At 48.9% G+C, this 16,837-nt stretch overlaps 1 protein-coding gene across 1 annotated transcript in view; it reads left to right on the forward strand.

Moving 5' to 3' along the window:
* The window catches only part of MRPS18C (mitochondrial ribosomal protein S18C), a 290,406-nt gene that overhangs the window by 143,364 nt on the left and 130,205 nt on the right, over positions 1-16,837 (forward strand). The window lies entirely within an intron of this gene.

The following is a 16,837-nucleotide window of genomic DNA, read 5'->3' on the forward strand; positions in this document are numbered from 1 at the left end:
CAGATGTTATGTATTTGTATTTTGTTTGTATTTTATTTGTAATGTATGTAGCGCTTTACACCAAAGTGTTGAACAAGATACACTTACAGTACAATCAAATGTAAAATCGCAAGCTATACAAATTGTTTTAAGAATAGAGAAGATAGTTTTTAAGAGAAGTACGAAATCTAGAATAAGAAGTAATAGAACGGAGAGAAAGAGGAAGAGAGTTCCAGTGATATGGGGCAAGCAACGAGAAAGAACGAAACAGTGACTAGGTTGGGGGATCATGAATTGAGTCTGAGAACATAAAGCACGAGAGGGAATGTAAAACAAGACAAGAGATGACGGATACAGAGGTGCAAGGCCATAAAGAGATTTAAATACTATACAAAGAAAATTTTACTTAAGGCATGAGTGAAAAGATATCCATCCAAGAGAGGATAGTGACAGTGAGCTAGAGTCATGAGGGCAAGGTTCATTTCTGATGCTTGTTAATCTGCTTAGAATCACATGCTGTGCACATAGTCCGACATCTAGTGGGAACCGCAGAGTATTGCATCTTGCCATTCGAGGATCGAAAGGGGACGTCGACGTGGGCGTGTCTGTAACACTATCCCTGACATGACGTGTAGTGTACCAAAAATCCCTCATGAGTCGAGGATTGTATTTTATCTGCCGTGATGGAGCCTTATGACTATCGTGAGCGAGAACAGAAAAAAGAGAAGTTGTAAGATGTCTGTTCCTTCCATACGAGCGGGGAGGAAGGGTGGGTGCATGTGACTCTAAGCAGATACAACCATCAGTAATGCATGTCTTCTGGTGCTTGTTGTTAATCTGCTTATAATCGCATGCTGTGCATACACTAGCGAGCAGTACCCGGAGTTGGAGGTGGAATGTGAGAAGGAACAGTAGTGAAAAGATGTCTTCGTACTGCTTGTCCCACCTGAGGATCAGACCTAGAGTGAGTGTCTAGGCAATAGTGTTTTGTAAAGCTGTGTGCAGAACTCCAGGTTGCTGCTTTGCAAATGGACTCAAGAGGAACATTTGCAATTCATGCTTTGGAAGCCCCAGTGCCCCGAGTAGTGTGCTCTAGGCTTGAAGGGCAGATATCTCTTGATAAGAGTGTAGCAGCATGTAATGCAATTGACAATCCACCTTGAGATGGCTGATTTTAGAGACAAAATCCCCTTCTCTACCAGCTGCCACTGGAATAAAAAACTGGTTTGTCTTCCTTAGTGGTTTAGTTCTTTCCAGGTAGTACATGGCTGCCCTGTGCACATCCAATGTGTGTAGGCTCCTTTCCGCAACATTAGTGGGGTTCTGAAAGAAAGTTGGCAGTTCTATTGACCGGTTCACATGAAACTTGGAAATAAATTTGGGCGCAAACCTAGGGTGAGTGCGCAGAACCACCTTATCTCTGTGAATTGTACCAAAGGGGTCTAGAATTGAAAGGGCCTGTAGTTCACTGACCTTTCTTATCAAAGTGACTGCAACTAGGAAGGCAGTCTTGTAAGTAAGAGCTTTGAGATTTGCCTTATGCATAGGTTCAAAAGGAGACCCCATAAGTCTGGATAATACCACATTTAGGTCCCATCCGGGAGCCGGGTTAGAAATGTGGGGAGGAATTTTCTTGACCCATTCCATGAAAGCTTTAATAATTGGGCTCTTCCACCATGACACCTTCTGTTGGGACGTGGTATAGGCTGAGAGTGCAGCTAAGTGAACCTTCAGGGAATTAAAAGTGAGTCAGGTATAACACAATACGAGTAGGAGAGCAGTCAATGGGATTGATGCTCTGGGAATTGCATCAGACGATGAAGCGTTTCCATTTATTGGAGTAGCAATGTCTGGTGTTAGGCTTTCTTGCTTCCCTAAGTATATCCATGCATCTCTGAGGAAGTTAAAGATGCCCAAACTCTATGACCTTAGGAGCCAGGCCGCTAAGTTGAGAGTCTGCGGGCATGGATGAAGTGTTTCCCCCTTGTCCTGAGATAGCATGTTGTATGGGCAAGGCAGTTTCATTGGAGGAGAGAGAGACACCTCTCCATTGCATAATCTTGTTGCGTAGGGGAGTTGGGGGGGTAAGGGGGAAGAGAGAATGAGGGTTGCCGAGACAACCACTAGATCGTCCCATTGTCCGCTGGCCTGACACCACTGGCTGTAGGGCCACTCTTGCATGGGGCGCATGCGCAAACATGCGTGAGGAACCAAGTAAATGCAGGATGCCATCATCCCTAACAGTCGCATGGCCTTGCGTACCGTCACCTCTCGACTGGCTACATACTGAGGGATCTAAAACAGCATGTTTTGAATCCTCTCGTTGTGGGGGAAGACAAGGCCGTCTTCTGTCTGAATTAGAGCCCCCAGAAACTGTTTGACTTGGCTGGGGTCTGGCCTGGCTTTCTTCTCGTTTATGGAAAATCCCAGACTGAATAAGAGGTGTATCGTCTTTTGAGTGTTTGACGGGCATGTTCCCGTAGGAGTCCCCTGTTATGAGCCAGTCGTCAAGGTAAGGATAAACTGGGATGGATTGCCTGCGCAGGTGTGCTGCTGCAACTGCCAGTACCTTTGTAAATACCCTTGGGGCTGAGGCAATGCCGAAAGGAAGGACCTTGAACTTATAGTGTTTGTACTTTATCATGAACCTTAGGTATTTCCTATGTGCCGGCAACATTGAAATATGAAAGTATGCATCTTTCATGTTAAATGTTGCCATGTACTCCTACGTCCCGTCCCCTTTCCTCCATACTTGTGGGACCTTCCCTCCTTTGGGACGGGACCGGAGCAGTTTTGTCAAAAAGCATCAAAAATGTTAATGTAGTCCTTCTTTTTATTTTTACCCTGGGTACCGCACGTAGCCATAACCCCGTCCTCTTGAGCTCCGCCCCGCTTGTCGCCCTTCAGTCCTTTTCTCCGCGCAGTCCGGGCTGGACGCACTAGCATCACTGGGAATTTTTATTTTTATTCTTTGTCCTTCCTTCCAGCTCCATTTCCTCGGTCATCTAGTCCTCTGTATATGCCGGAGCGTCTGGGATTCGTGTCCTGTTCTTCATGCGAATGTCGTTTCACGAGGGCGAATCCCCACTCTTTGTGGAGTGTCTAGGCATAGAGCATCGCTGAGATTTGTGCTTCTATTGCGACCCTCTTCGTCCGGGCACTCCGTTGTCTTCTTTGTTGGGAGAAAGTGTTTCAGCGTGTTCCTCCATCTCATTTCCAGCTTTTCATAAGAAAGGCCTGGTAAGTTCTTTACTTTTCAGGGCGCCTCGGACAGGGGACTCCTTCCCGGGGTCTTCTAGGTTCGGGAGAGGCTTGTGTAGCTCTGTCACCAGGGGTTCACCTGAGGTGCCCCAGGGGCCTAATAGGTGTACTGGAGTGTTCTCCGAGGGTTCCCGCGGTGGACCCTGCCAGTACCGGACATTTGGGTGCTAAGGTTAAGCCCAGCTCGTCTGTGGCTCTGGATACCAGGGTTCCCCCTGAGGTCTCCTATTCTGGAGCTTTCCACACTGATACCGGGGTATGCCGTGCAGTCTCCTTTTCTGGAGCTTTATGTACCGAGTCACGGCTCGAGGCCCCTCTTGAGGTAATTTTTCATACTTGGTTAAAACCTGAGGTTCCTCTTGTTGAGGCGAAGGTCAGCACGACAGATACTCTCTTTGAAGGTCTTGTTGGTGAGGTATATTCCTCAACCGTCCCACGCTCAGAGTTGTGGTGGTACCGGTTCTGTCGAGGGGGCAAAGAGGGAGGTCACGGACCATTATTCCTCTACTACCGGCTCTGCCAAGGTTCCTCTATCGGAGGCTAAGTTTGGGGCTGGTTCTAAGATGTCCAGTAAACATGAGTCCACCCACTACCGGCTCTGCCGAGGATCCTTGTAAGGCTAAAGTGTTACTTATGTCCCCCGACTCTCCTGAGGAGACAATTGCCTCATCTCAACATGTGACGCAGTTCTCTTCAGATGTGGACAAAATGGCGGCCCAACCTCTGTGGTCCACGGCGGCCATTTTGGATACCTCCCTTACACCTATGTTCGCCACGTCTGGTGCTGGGAGTATTCCTTTTGGGCTCAGCAGCCTTTTTCACGGCACGTGGACAACAAAAACCTGTTGCGCCCTTCTTTCGACTGGTGTGCGCGGGCTCCGGTTCCTGATACTGTCTCGCTCCCTCCTGTTTCCACTCCACTGATCTATGTGGACCCGGCCGGTGGTGGACCCTCCTGGCAACCATCCTCTCTGCTTTCGTGGGGGTATGCCCCTTACGAGCTGTCTCTTCCTCTCCAACGCCCAAGCCTTCTGCTGAGGAGTTTTTTGGGATGTTACAGATGCTCAGGCATTCTGTCCCTACAAGGACTTATTTCAAGCGCCTGTTAAGGGAAATTTACCCTGAGCCTCCTGTTCCACCCCCGGCACCGGCTGTTCAGGTTCCGGTGGTGCCACTCCCTCTGCCGTTTCCTTCTGGACCTCCTCCATCTCTTCCTCCATGCCCCGTTGTCTCTTATAGAGCAGACACCGGTGGATAGGGACATACTTTAAAACCTGAAGGGGTAGGCGTGAGGGACCAGTCCGTTGTGTTCCCGTCTCGTTGGATGCGCTTCAATTGAATCGGTACGCTGAGAGCATTTCATGACTGGGAGGGGCTGTTACCAGGGATTCCCCTGAGATGCCACAAGGGCCTAATACGCGCACCGGAGTGTTCTCCGAGGGCTCCTCCAGAGGACCGTCCCAACACCGGATGTCGTTCCAAGGTTCACCATTTGGGTGCTAAGGTTCAGCCCAGTTTGTCTGTGGCTCTGGACACTGGGGTTCACCCTGAGGTTTCCATTTCTGGAGCTTTTCACGCTGAGCCACGGCTCGAGGCCCATCTTGAGGGAGTTATTCATCCGGGGTTAAAACCTGAGGTTCCTCTTCTTGGGGTTAAATCCAGTACCAACAGAGTCGAGGGAATCCTTTGAGGTCCTGTTGGTAGGGTATGTTCCTCAATGTCCCACGCTGAGGGTCGTGGTGTTAACGGCTCTATCGAGGGGGCAAAGAAAGGCGGTCAAGCACCACAGGCATTCCAGTACCGGCTTTGCCGAGTTTCCTCCACTGGAGGCTAATTCTGGGGCAGTTCCTAAGAGGTTCAGTAAACATCCTAGATCTGCCAGCACAGGCTCGGCCGGGGATCCTTGTTTCAAGACTTAAAGTATTACTTAAGTCCCCTGACTCACCTGAGGAGACAGTTGCCTCACTTTCTCCAATGAAGCAGTTCTCCTCAAGTGTTGTCAAAATGGCGGCCCAATATTCTTGGTCCACGGCTACCATTTTTGGAAAACCTCCCTTACACCAACGTTCACGACGTCTGGTTTTGACAGCTTTTCTTTTGGGGCTGAGCAGCCTTTCCACGCTATGGACGACAAAAACCAGTTTATTGGTCCTGGCGAAAGCTTCAGCTAAGGTCCCTTATACACACTGGTCAGGGTCCCAGACTCGGCCCGTCTCTGGATTCAGGGATTTTAGGGTCACCGTGCACGCCAGTCTGAAGCTCCGGTTGGTGGCCCTGCTGAAAGCAGCAGTGGCAAGGTGCCGACAAATTATGCAAATTATATTTTTTGATGGTCATACGAGACTCCGATGGAAGGACGAATCTCGTCTCATCTGGAGGCTTGGCAGACCTTCACCGAAGACCGGTGGGTTTGTCCATCGCTCAGGCGGGCTTTCGCTTACCCTTTCTCCCACCCCACCCTTCAAACCTCCTTTCCAACAGATCAGGACGCCCTTCCCGAGAGCCGAGTTACAGGAACTTCTAGACCTCAGAGTGCTGAACCTGCTCCCCTCAGGGAGCAAGGGGTTGGGTGGGGGGGGGGGGCTATTACTCCTGTCTGTTTCACAGTGCCCAACAAGGCTGGCCTGTGCACTATCCTCCATGTTTCCCAGTTCAATCTATCTCTTCTCCATGAGAAATTCAAGATGATCACGCCCTGCCAAATAAAGTCCTCTCCTCGGAAGGGCGATTGGCTCGGTGCGTGGACCGCCAGGATGCGTACATGCACATTCTGATTCGGACCCCTCCCCCCCATGGGAAATATCTGCGGTTCTCCGTGGGAGCAAAACACTTTCAGATTAGAGTACTCCTTTTGGTCTCAGCTCAGCAAGACGCACCAGAGACTCCGAGGGCCCTGCAGCGGGTCTGCCAAAACCGGATCTTTTTCAGAGGTTCCCAGTTTGGGGCTAAGGTTGAGCCCAGTTCGCCCTGAGGCTTCTGCATCTGGAGCTAACTCTACCGAGTCTTGGCTCGAGGCCCCTCTCGAGGTGGCTATATGGACCGGGGTTAAACCTGAGGTTCCCCTTATTGGGGCTAAATTGGACACCAGCAGAATTGAGGGCCCTCATTGAGTGTCTTGTATGTAAGGTATATCCCTCAGCCTTCCCACGCGCACGGCCGTGGTGATACCAGGTCTTTTGAGTGGGGCAAAAGAAGGTGGCCACGCACCATAGGCCTTCCAATACCGACTCTGCCGAGGATCCTCCACTAGAGGTTAATTCTGGGGCAGTCTCTAACTTGTCGAGTAAACACCCTAGATCTGCCAGTACCGGCTCTGCCGAGGTTCCTTGTCTCAAGGCTAAGATGGCATGCAAGGCACCGGACTCCCCTGAGGAGACTATCGCCTCACTTGTTCCTGTGACGCAGTTCAACCCAGGTGTGGTCAAAATGGTGGCCCAACCTCCGCGGACCATGGCGGCCATTTTGAATACCTCCCTTACAGCAACAGTGTAGTTCGTGTTCGCACAGGCAATTTGGTGGCAATGTTTTACATCAACAAGCAGGGCGGCACCAAGTCTCCTCTCCTTGTAGATCTTGTCATACAATTTTGGACTGGGCCATCTGGCACATTGTTTGGCTCCAGGCTGTACACATCCTGGGTCACCTCAATGTAGTCCCAGATTCACTCAGTCGCCAGTTGGCATCTGTTACGACTGGGAGATGAACAGCAATGTCCTCTCCAACATTTTCCATCAATGGGACACTCCAGAGGTGCACCTCTTTGCAACTTCTTTAAACAAGAAACTGCCTCTTTATGCATCCAGGGGCAGGTTTAGAGCGTCCTACCTTGGAGACGCCCTCGAGATCCCATGGGTCAACATGTAAGCTTATGCTTTCGATTCATTGCCTCTTATCCATCGGTCGCTCTGTAAACTCAGGAGCACATCAAACTGCACTCTCCTGTTCAAGTCTCCTTGGTGGCCAGTCAGATTTTGGTTTTCGGAGCTACAACATCTGTCGGTAGCTCCCGATCGGATTGCTTCAGATTCTCGACTTGCTTCATGAGAGTATTCGCCAGATGTGGCACCCCTCCCCACAATCGATCAGCTTGGGGGCCTGGGGTCTGAGTTCAGATCGTTAACACAGTTCGATCTGTCCGGGGACAATGTGCGCATTATCCCAGCGGCCTGGAAGCCCTCTACGAGAGCTTAGTACAGGAGCCAATGTCTCCGTTTTTGGCACTGGTGTTTAGCTAAATAGCTCAATCCCAGGCAATCTTCGGTTGACACAGTTCTATCTTTTTGTGTCTCATCTAGCCGTTTCTGGCATCCATGTTCTGTTATGCAGAACTTACTTATCCGCTATTGCGGCCTATCTGTCCACTTTCATTGACGAATCCAGTAATTGAAGGCATTTTGCGGGTCTCCATCTTTTCCCGCCGGGGCGTTATGCTATAAGCCATTTGAACCCATGGCCACTATCTAGCTTAAGTACCTTTCTTGGAAGGTTGCCTGCAATAACATCGGCAAGACGAGTAAGTGAGCTTCAAGCATTTTCAGTGAAGCAACCGTTCCTCACTTTCCACGGGATGAGGTTGTGCTTCGCTCTCATCCTTTCTTCCTACCTAAGGTGATTGCTGATTTTCATTTGAACCAATCTGTCTCCTTTCCTGTCACATTTGGAGACCTGAAGGGGAAACCAGCTTCCAAAGCAACTATTCCTCGCTGGATTGCCTCATGTTTTTCAGTAGGCTAAAGCATTCAAGGTCTTCATCCACTGAAGAGTATCCATGCACATCTAGTCTATGGCAAAGCGACTGCTGTTGCCTGCCAAAGTATGTCCCTTGGGAGTCCATTGCCAAGGCGGCTTCGTGCTCTATTTGGCCAGGCTGCTCTTAAGAACGTATTCCTATAAAGGGGTTTCCCATCCACCCATAATACCTGTGGTGTTTGCTTGGGAATCTCTCACAAGTATGGAGGAAAGGGGACGGGACGTAGGGGTATAACAAAGTTACTCACCGTAGTGACTACCTTACTCGTAGTCCATAGTCCTCTTTCCTCCATATGCCCGCCCGCCGTCCCCTCTAATAAGTATCCTCTATTATTGCTTAAATGGTCTCGGACCTGGCGATAGAAAAGGACTGAAGGGCGATGTGAGGGGCGGAGCTCAGGAGGGTGGGGTTATGGCCACGTACGGTACCCCGCGTAAAAATAAAAGGAGGACACAAATGAAATGTTTGATGCTTTTTGACAAAAGTGCTCCAGTCCGTCCCGAAGGACAGAATGTCCCAGAAGTATGGTGGAAAGGGGACTATGGACTAGGAGTAAGGTAGTCACTACGGTGAGTAACTTTGTTATGATCCCCAGTGTCAGTAGAGGAATTACCTCTTGCAATGTTACCATTGGAAACTCTTGTGGTTTGACAAATTTATTTGCTGGACGCAAGTCAAGCACAGGGCGCATGGCGAGATCCTTTTTGGGTAAAAGGAAGAACACTGACTTAATACCCTTGTTTACCTGTAGAACGGAGACAACTTTGATTGCGCCCTTTTCCTGCAGGATCTCGACCTCTTGCAGCAGGATCCACAGGGGTTCCGGTGTTAGGCGCCTGGATCTTGGAGGTCTGTATCGAGGTGGTTGGCTGAACTCGATGCAATAACCGTGGGTGACTGTCTTGAGCTCTCACTGGTCTGTGGTAATCCCCTCCCATTCATGCAGGAATGATGTTAAACGTTCCCCCGACCGGGGAGGCATGGAAGAGGACCTGGATTTGAGTCATTTCTGACTGCAGGCTAGGGAGCCTCTGGGCGTGGCGTTGCAACCCCTTCCTTTCCCGCAGCATTGTCCCCTGCGTGGATATGGGTTTGTGGAGGCAGACTCCTGTCCTGAGGACTAATTGTTGCCTGAGCCGTATTGGTTGTGTGTGGAACGAGAGTAGGATCGCCCACGAAAGGAGCAGCAAGACCTCCCCCGCCCCCTCCCACCATCCTCCCCCCTCTCTGTTGAAAGGATCTTTGAGTGATCTGATTCAAAGTCTTTAAAGTCTTGTGTTCCTTCTTGGCCGTTTCCAGTGCCTCATCAATGGCCTTGCCAAATGGGTTCAAGTCTTCCACCGGTTTGTCTCTGGTTTGAAACCCGAGTTTTTCAACCAGGCGTGGTGTTTTTAAAGGGCACTGTGGGCCAAGGTTCTCCCTGCCATCTCAGCAGCATCCAAAGTGTTCTTGAGGATGTTGTGGTTCACCTGCTTATCCTCTGATACAATCGAAAGCGGACAAGAACGTACTGGTTCAGGGACCTCTTGTAGACCCTCCTGCAGCTGGTTCCATTGGACGTCCGAATAACTGGCCAACAGCGTGGTGGTGTTGGCTATGCAGGTAGAATAGGCTGCCACAGTAGTGATTCTTTTCCCAAGAGCATGCAACTTTTTACATTCTTTGTCCGACAGTGCCTCTGCCGTGGACAGGGGGACCCCTGCTCTTTTTCTTGTAGTGGTAACCACAAGAGAATCCAGGGTGGCATAACCCCTAATATATAGGGGGTCAGAAGGTGAGGGGCGAAACAATTTTTCCACCTGACGGTTCACAGCCCTGGTCTGAGAGGGTGTTAACGAGCAAGGGGAGATGCGCCTCTTGATGGAATTTAAAAAAGGGATAGTCTGGCTGGCTGGAGGCTTCTCCTTTAATATGTCTTCCACAAACTCTGAATCTAACACTGCCTCTTGCGCGGCTATTTGGAAGTGTTCTGCTGCATTTTTCAGAATGGCGTTGAACGTCATCTACAGGTGAAGCCTGGCGAAGAGGGGGGCATGAGGGAGGGTCCATACGTGTGGTGTCAGGGTCCGGGGTATGAGTAGGGTACATCCAAGGTGCATCACCCCCCCAATCCTGGGTCTGAGCAGTGGCATCCACAAAGGGATCATCCCCCTGCAAATAAGGGTCAAGGGGCTCTTCTTGATCTATAAGGTCAAAGACCTCCTCATGAAGAGTGCAGGATGTCTTCTGAAATTTGGTCACTGCAGGATAAAGGACGTCTTCACTTGGCCTTTTAGGGGTGAACCTCTCAGAGAAGTCCACAAATGTATCCAACCTGTCCATACACCCTTCACATTTTTCTCTGGTCCATGGGTATGAACCAGAGGGGTCCAGAGGGGGAAAAAGTCTCCTCCTGTGGATTTTCCAGCCTAGGACGCCGAGATTTGTCAAGGAGGGTCCTAGATAAGGGTTGGGGACTTTCAGAATAACACTCCTGCTCTTCAGTGCGTTTAGATGCTTCTTTCGACGTGTCTTTAGACCTGTCCCTTTGTTTTCTATCCGCCGAAACGATCTTAGCAAGACTCTCGCTGATGTTTGGCATTACCGGGAGGTGTTTAGGCTGTTTAGACGGCTGCGCTATAGATTTCGACACAACCAGAGCGTTAAGCGTCGGAGCGCACTTAGGGGGGCGTCTCAACGGCCTTGTGGGTTTTGCTGCTAGCGCCCTTACTCGTAGACTGCCCAGACGCCGGTTATGCGGTTGCGGGGAGAGCTGCCAATCATGCGAATCGGTGGGTATTGTCGAGTAACTCGGCGTACCCGTTGGCGCCTTGGTCCCTTTCGACTGATCTGCCGAGGTGGTACCGGGAGTTGTGTGTTTGGTCTTATGGGTATCGTGTGCGTCCCTGTTGCTGGGGTGTACCTTTTCCATAGCAGGACTTTCGTCATGCCTGTTGGGGCTGGGGATGGATGTCGTGGAGCGCAAGCACTCCGATGTGAGGTCAATGGCAGCCGGATCGGAGCCATGGCAGTCACTTAGCTCCTCATCACTCTCGACGGCTGCTGCAGCGTGGGAGCTACCCTCGGCCTGTGACCTAGCGTGGGCCACCCACGCTTCACTCGACGCTCTTTGATCGTCTTAGGACTCAGGAGTTGGCAGTATTTACAGGACGCCCTCGTCGTGATTGAGAGGAAGACACTTATTGCACCTCTGGTGCTTGTCTTTCCAGGGGTATTTTCCCTTGCAGGAAGGGCGCAATTTCAATGGTGTCCTGTCCATACCTCAGGTGTGTGAAAGCGACAGCAAGACCAAAAGGGCAAAGAGAAGGGTGAAGGAAAGACATTCTTGAAAAGAATACAAACCCCCAGACTCCACTCTCCCTACTGGATAGGCTGGCCACGCTGTTGGCAGTGCTGACAGGAGCACCAGTCATCGAAGTTTGTTCTTTGCTGTCTTCGGCGACGGTTAGGAAGTAGTTATCGAAGAGGGGACAAATAATAAATAAACGACTAGAGGTCAGGAAATATAACAATTTTGCAATAAGCAGGAGCTCTGCATAAGGTGACCTGCTAGCTGGGCGGAAAAATCTATCTGAGGGACCTCGACGCGTGAGGGATTTTGGGTACGCTACTAAGGAGAAGTTAAAATTAAAGTACGATCCACTGTGTCGAAAGCAGCCGACAAGTTCAATAAAAAAGAAAAGTCTTTAGAATAGCGAGCAGAAAGAAGTGAGTCACAGACAGAGAGAAGAGTGGTTTCCCTAGAGTGAAAAGGATGAAAACCTGACTGGAAGCAAGGAAGAATGGAGTTCTCCATAACAAAAATAGAAACCTGAGAATAGACAAGGCGTTTAAGAATCTTAGAAAGGAAGAAGGGAAATTTGGTGAAGGTTTGCAGGCAGAGAAGGGTCCAAAGGTTTTTTTTTTTTTAAATGGGAAGACTTGTGGAGTGCTTAAAAGAAGGAAATGTTGAAGTAAGCAGAGTAATGTTGAAAAGGGCAGTAAGATAAGAAATCAGTGAGGGATAGACTTTTGGTATAAGTGAAGAAGGAATAGGATCAGAGGTAGAGAAGCTTTGGGGATGGCGCAAACTAGAATAGAAGAAGTATCAATGAAATAGGGGAAGAAGATGTGGAAGAAGAGAGGATGGAAAAATGGCAGCTCGAAGAGTGGCCACACTGGTTGAAGACAGGCCACAAGTAGAGTACTGGCTGACTGAGCTGCAGCTTTTATCTCGTTATCAAAAAGCTTTGTTTTCTAAACGAGACAACAGGAGGATCTGTATTTTGAACTGTGGGTGCTTTTCAATGACTTGTATGATTTAATATGAAGGTCTTCAGTTGTGAATGTTGATAGGGTTATGGTATTTATAGATCACCTCTTTGATGTCTGTGTGTGCGAGTGTTTGTCTGTTCTGTGTTTGTACCAATTAATTACGTGATGATATTCTTATGTTTGCGATGACTCATGAAGTATTAGTGTAATGTCTGACTCATCAGTTTTGTCTTTTTTGCACCATGTATGGTTTTTTTAGCCTGTTCTATGGAGTTATATTGTTAGGTTGATTTGAAATGCAAAATAAAATGTATAAAACATTATTTTTTAAAACCTATAACCATCATTCGCGGATGAAGCTGCGCCAGCTAAAACATTTTGGCTCTCCTTGGCTTTCCAGAAATGTGGTGTCCTGTAGAACTGAATGCAGTAATTGATGAATAATTCAATCAATATTGCAATGTGCAAGGAATATTCCATGGTTAGTCAATCTATAGACACTGGGTAAAATACAGAGTTTAGAAAATAATCTTTGTCCTCGGACTCAGGGGTCCACCGATCCCACCATATAAAAATCATAAGCAAAAAGGAGCACACGCTGAGCAAGAAGCAAAGCTGTTTATAACAGCTGGGCGAGCAGAAATGAATCGGAACAGTGGACTGGAACTGATTGATCAGAGCTGACCTCTGGGCATACAGCGAACATGTATATTGTACTATGAATGCAATAGTCAAGGAATTAGAAACGGTTGTAGCTCAAACTCTTCAAATGTTGTTCCCAAGAAACGCATTGGTTAGACTACGTCGTATCCTTAGAGCTAATGTATGTTAGTAGAACGTGATTGAGCTAAGAGATCAACAGTATCCCAACTTATTGCCTCAACATGTGGCGCCACATCGATTCTCGCCCCTCCCAGGTACAGTTTGCAATTAGTAAAATAACATTTGTGATGACTGCCGGAACTTTATACTGCCATTGGTCAGCACCATTGAGAATGGAACACAAGAGACACTGCTTCTGGTGGGGAGGGAGACATTCACATGAAAAAAGCTGCTGAATAACTGCCTTTGTAATCTTTGTGGTGGATACTCTGAAGGCTGGCTTCCTCCCAGGAACACAGAGATACCATTTGATTGGTCCTTCCAAGTACGCCACTCCGTCCAGTGTCCCTTTCCCATAGCCACCTGCCGATAGGCACTCGTGGCCATGTTAACGGTTCACTGGCTCAGATCCACTTCTACATGTGCCCGTAGGATTGGCTTGCTTTCCTGCCATTAAATCACCCAGTGTTGATTTAGCTGCTTCGGTCTGCCCATGACACGCAACTCAAGCTCCGTCTGCCTCCCCCCTGGCCTGCCGGATTTTGATCATGTGTTCAGAGAAGCATTTCCTGGGTAGGGCACACCTTGGGGTCATCCTTGCTGAAAGTGTTTACCTGGGATATTTTTTCCCTATCTTGTGCCAATCACACAAACGTCCCCTGGCCGATGATGCACACACTGTATCCCTAGACCCTTTCATGGCGTGAATGCAGTTTGTTTGTGTGTCCGTGTTTTCCCCTAGAAGGTTCCTCGTACCCCCCCTTGCTTACTCTAGAAGGTGGTAGGTGCGTCCCTCTATCTGGCGTTGAATCGGCACCTTGAATACACCACCCCCCTTGGATTGATCTTTCGTTGGACATCTCCTTCCCGCTCATTTCCTCACCCACTTCCTGTGCACCCACACCTGTGCGGCCCTGTTCATGTTCCCTTCCTCTTCGTACCCTTCTAGGTATTTTCCAAATGCAAGTATCTTTGTCCCATCAGGTGAGCACTCGCCCCAAAAAGCCTTGTAGTTTTCTAAGTTTTGTGGGGGTGCTGTAACTCGACATCATCCTCACTCTCATTCATGCGTGGAGGCTCCTCACCTAACATTTTACCAAGCTCAATTTTATTCGCTGACATTATGTAACAGGCTTTTCTCTGGTGGCAGTTGCACCAGCCGATGGTCCACCGACTGATGCAGATGGCGAAGAACAGCACAGGGCCAGTTATTTTGAACTTTGCTTCCAACCAATCTGGCACCCAAGCGAATATTGAATCAAGTCATGTGTTTGATGTGATGACCTGGTCTCCTTCACTATTTTTTCATGTATTGTTTGTATCTCCTTGACAGCTTCTGTAAGTGTCACGTTGGCTGCATCGTTAGTGGGTATTGCTGTGCAACATGTGCTTCATATCTTGTGGCACACAGCACCCTAAATATCTGTGATAGTCCAATATATAGCTATTGTGCAGGGCCATTAAACTCTGAGCCTTTTTTGGTTGCATTAGCCAATTGGAGCAGCTCATTACGCATAATTTGAATCCATGTCATGTTAGCTGCGGTTTGCACCCTGGGAAGCAGGAGAGAGGTAAAAAAAACAGACGCTTTGCTGAACAGTTTCAAATGGGGCGGGATAGCGTATAAGGTCTGGGTGGATTCTGCCACAATATGTAGTTCCTTGCTCTCTTCCTCCTTGTTATATTTGGTTGTTCTTCTCGTGTCTCTGTTGGTGTCATGCACACACATTTAGGCACATTCACTAGGCCACTGACAACAAGCAGAAATGTTCTTCCTGTTACCCACCAGCAGCTACAGAGGTCTGCTTCAAGGGCAGATGCACAGCGGTATACCAGGCGGCTGGGTTACCGGTGGAGATGGCAGCTCCCATTGCACCTTTCGAACGAGGAAAGCTTTCACGCATTGCTATGGCAACTCAACGCAAGCTGAAGATGCCTTTGATGCGGGTACGTGACACTGCCTCACGGTAGTCGGCACTCCGGACCGACCGTCAATCTTCCGGACACCAGCACGTGACTTCTATTTCAAGGTCACGTGATCCGGGGAGCCGGGATGCTTAAAACAGCTGTGAGAGCGCTGTGCATTACTTCTCAGCTGTGACAACAAGCGTTTGGCGTTTTGCAACCTCGGATCTTGTCTCTTTGTTTCTGACCTCTGATTACACTATCTGGATTTCCTTTTGCCTTACCCTTACCTGCTACTTGGGTACTTCCACGGACCGCTCCTAACCTCGACCTCGGAATTCCACACGGACTGCGCTTGCCTTTTCCCTTTGGTACTTGCACTCGGACTCAAGTGTTTGTTCCTACTTTGAATCCCCGCTACCAGCTGGGGTTTTTCTCAGTCCTTGCTTCAAGTCTCAAGTACTGCAATCTGCAGGTGCTTCCAGTGGAGTTGTTGCCATCTGCCCTGTCTGGCATTCTTCTTGTTCTGCTACTCCTCCACTGAGGGAATAGGTTTGACATCTCTGATTACCCTGACACCTTTTACACACCTCCCCATTCCGCAACCTGCATATCATCTGTTGGTAGGCGTTTTCCTTCTCTGGTCCTAATTGATAACTCACTGCACATAGATTGCCTGATATTTACTTTAACCTGGCCGTTTCTCCGCAGCATGCCATCCGGAGGGTCTGGTGTTCCTGTTCCTACCACCTGTGGCCCTAATCCTCGAACAGGGAGTTGTTGTTATCTCGCTGTTGGTTGCTTAGGGACAGAGGTATTCATACTTCACGAGATCCTCGAGTCTTGACAGTTGGCCCTTTTGCTTTATTCTTCCATTTCTGGGTGGATAGCCTGTGGAGGGTCATCAGTGCACATACTCCGCCCCAATCTGGTGATAGCTGGGACTACGCTCTTGTTCCTCGGGACCACCATATGTCCATCACTGGCGCTATCCCTTGCAGCAACGCCACACAAAAAAATACTCTGTGCCCGTTTATATAGACTAGGCAATGTTTTTTTCATCTAGCCAGGTTAAGGCATGCACATTAGCATCCCATATTTTCCTGCACCTGGCATTTCATTTCTTCACCATTCTTTCCTCAAACCCCACCAGCACTTCGGCGTAACATTGCTCCATCCGTCTTTCCCATTTCCCGTTGTAGTGCATTGAATACTTATTCGCATTAAGGATATGGTGTGGCACAAGGGTATTTAGTTTCCTGCCGTATTCTTACAGAATATTCTCTTGTGTGCAGTGACCACCTGTTTTCCATCTGTGCTCCTTTGGTGTTCTACTCTAGTATCCTATGCCTGGTTGTTTTCTCCTGGGCCATGCTTTCTAGTTGTATATAGGTGTCCTCACACACCTCTTCCCTCCCTCCCCCCCTCACCTATCAATTTTACTTCTATGGTGTGCCCCTGGAAAATCCCTCTGGTTTTGCACAGACATATGCATCAGACATCCTCCTTCCTCAGTCACCTCTTGTGGCAGGAATTGTCTTGATGCCCTTGCGAAGTGCGGTATGAGTGAGCACACATAGCATGTGCCATTGGTGCTTCCTCGCCCCACCCTCGTCTCCATGTACCATACATTTTCGGATGCTGGGTCCCCTCCATCCCCAATTGCACTATAAAATCCCTCTACCAGATATACTTTGTTTAGTGCGTCTCCCTTTTCACCATCAGCAGGCATATTCCTACTACCCCATGCATTAGGAACCAGAAGAGGAGAAGAAGACCGAAGGTAGAAAAACAGAGCAATCTAATCTCCATTATATTTGCATCAACTTTTCTCCTTCTCTTATTCCCTCTAGTATTCTCTTGCTC

The sequence above is a fragment of the Ambystoma mexicanum genome, chromosome 6q, assembly GCF_040938575.1.
Source record: "Ambystoma mexicanum isolate Mex_15411 chromosome 6q, UKY_AmexF1_1, whole genome shotgun sequence".
Taxonomy (NCBI): Eukaryota; Metazoa; Chordata; class Amphibia; order Caudata; family Ambystomatidae; genus Ambystoma; species Ambystoma mexicanum.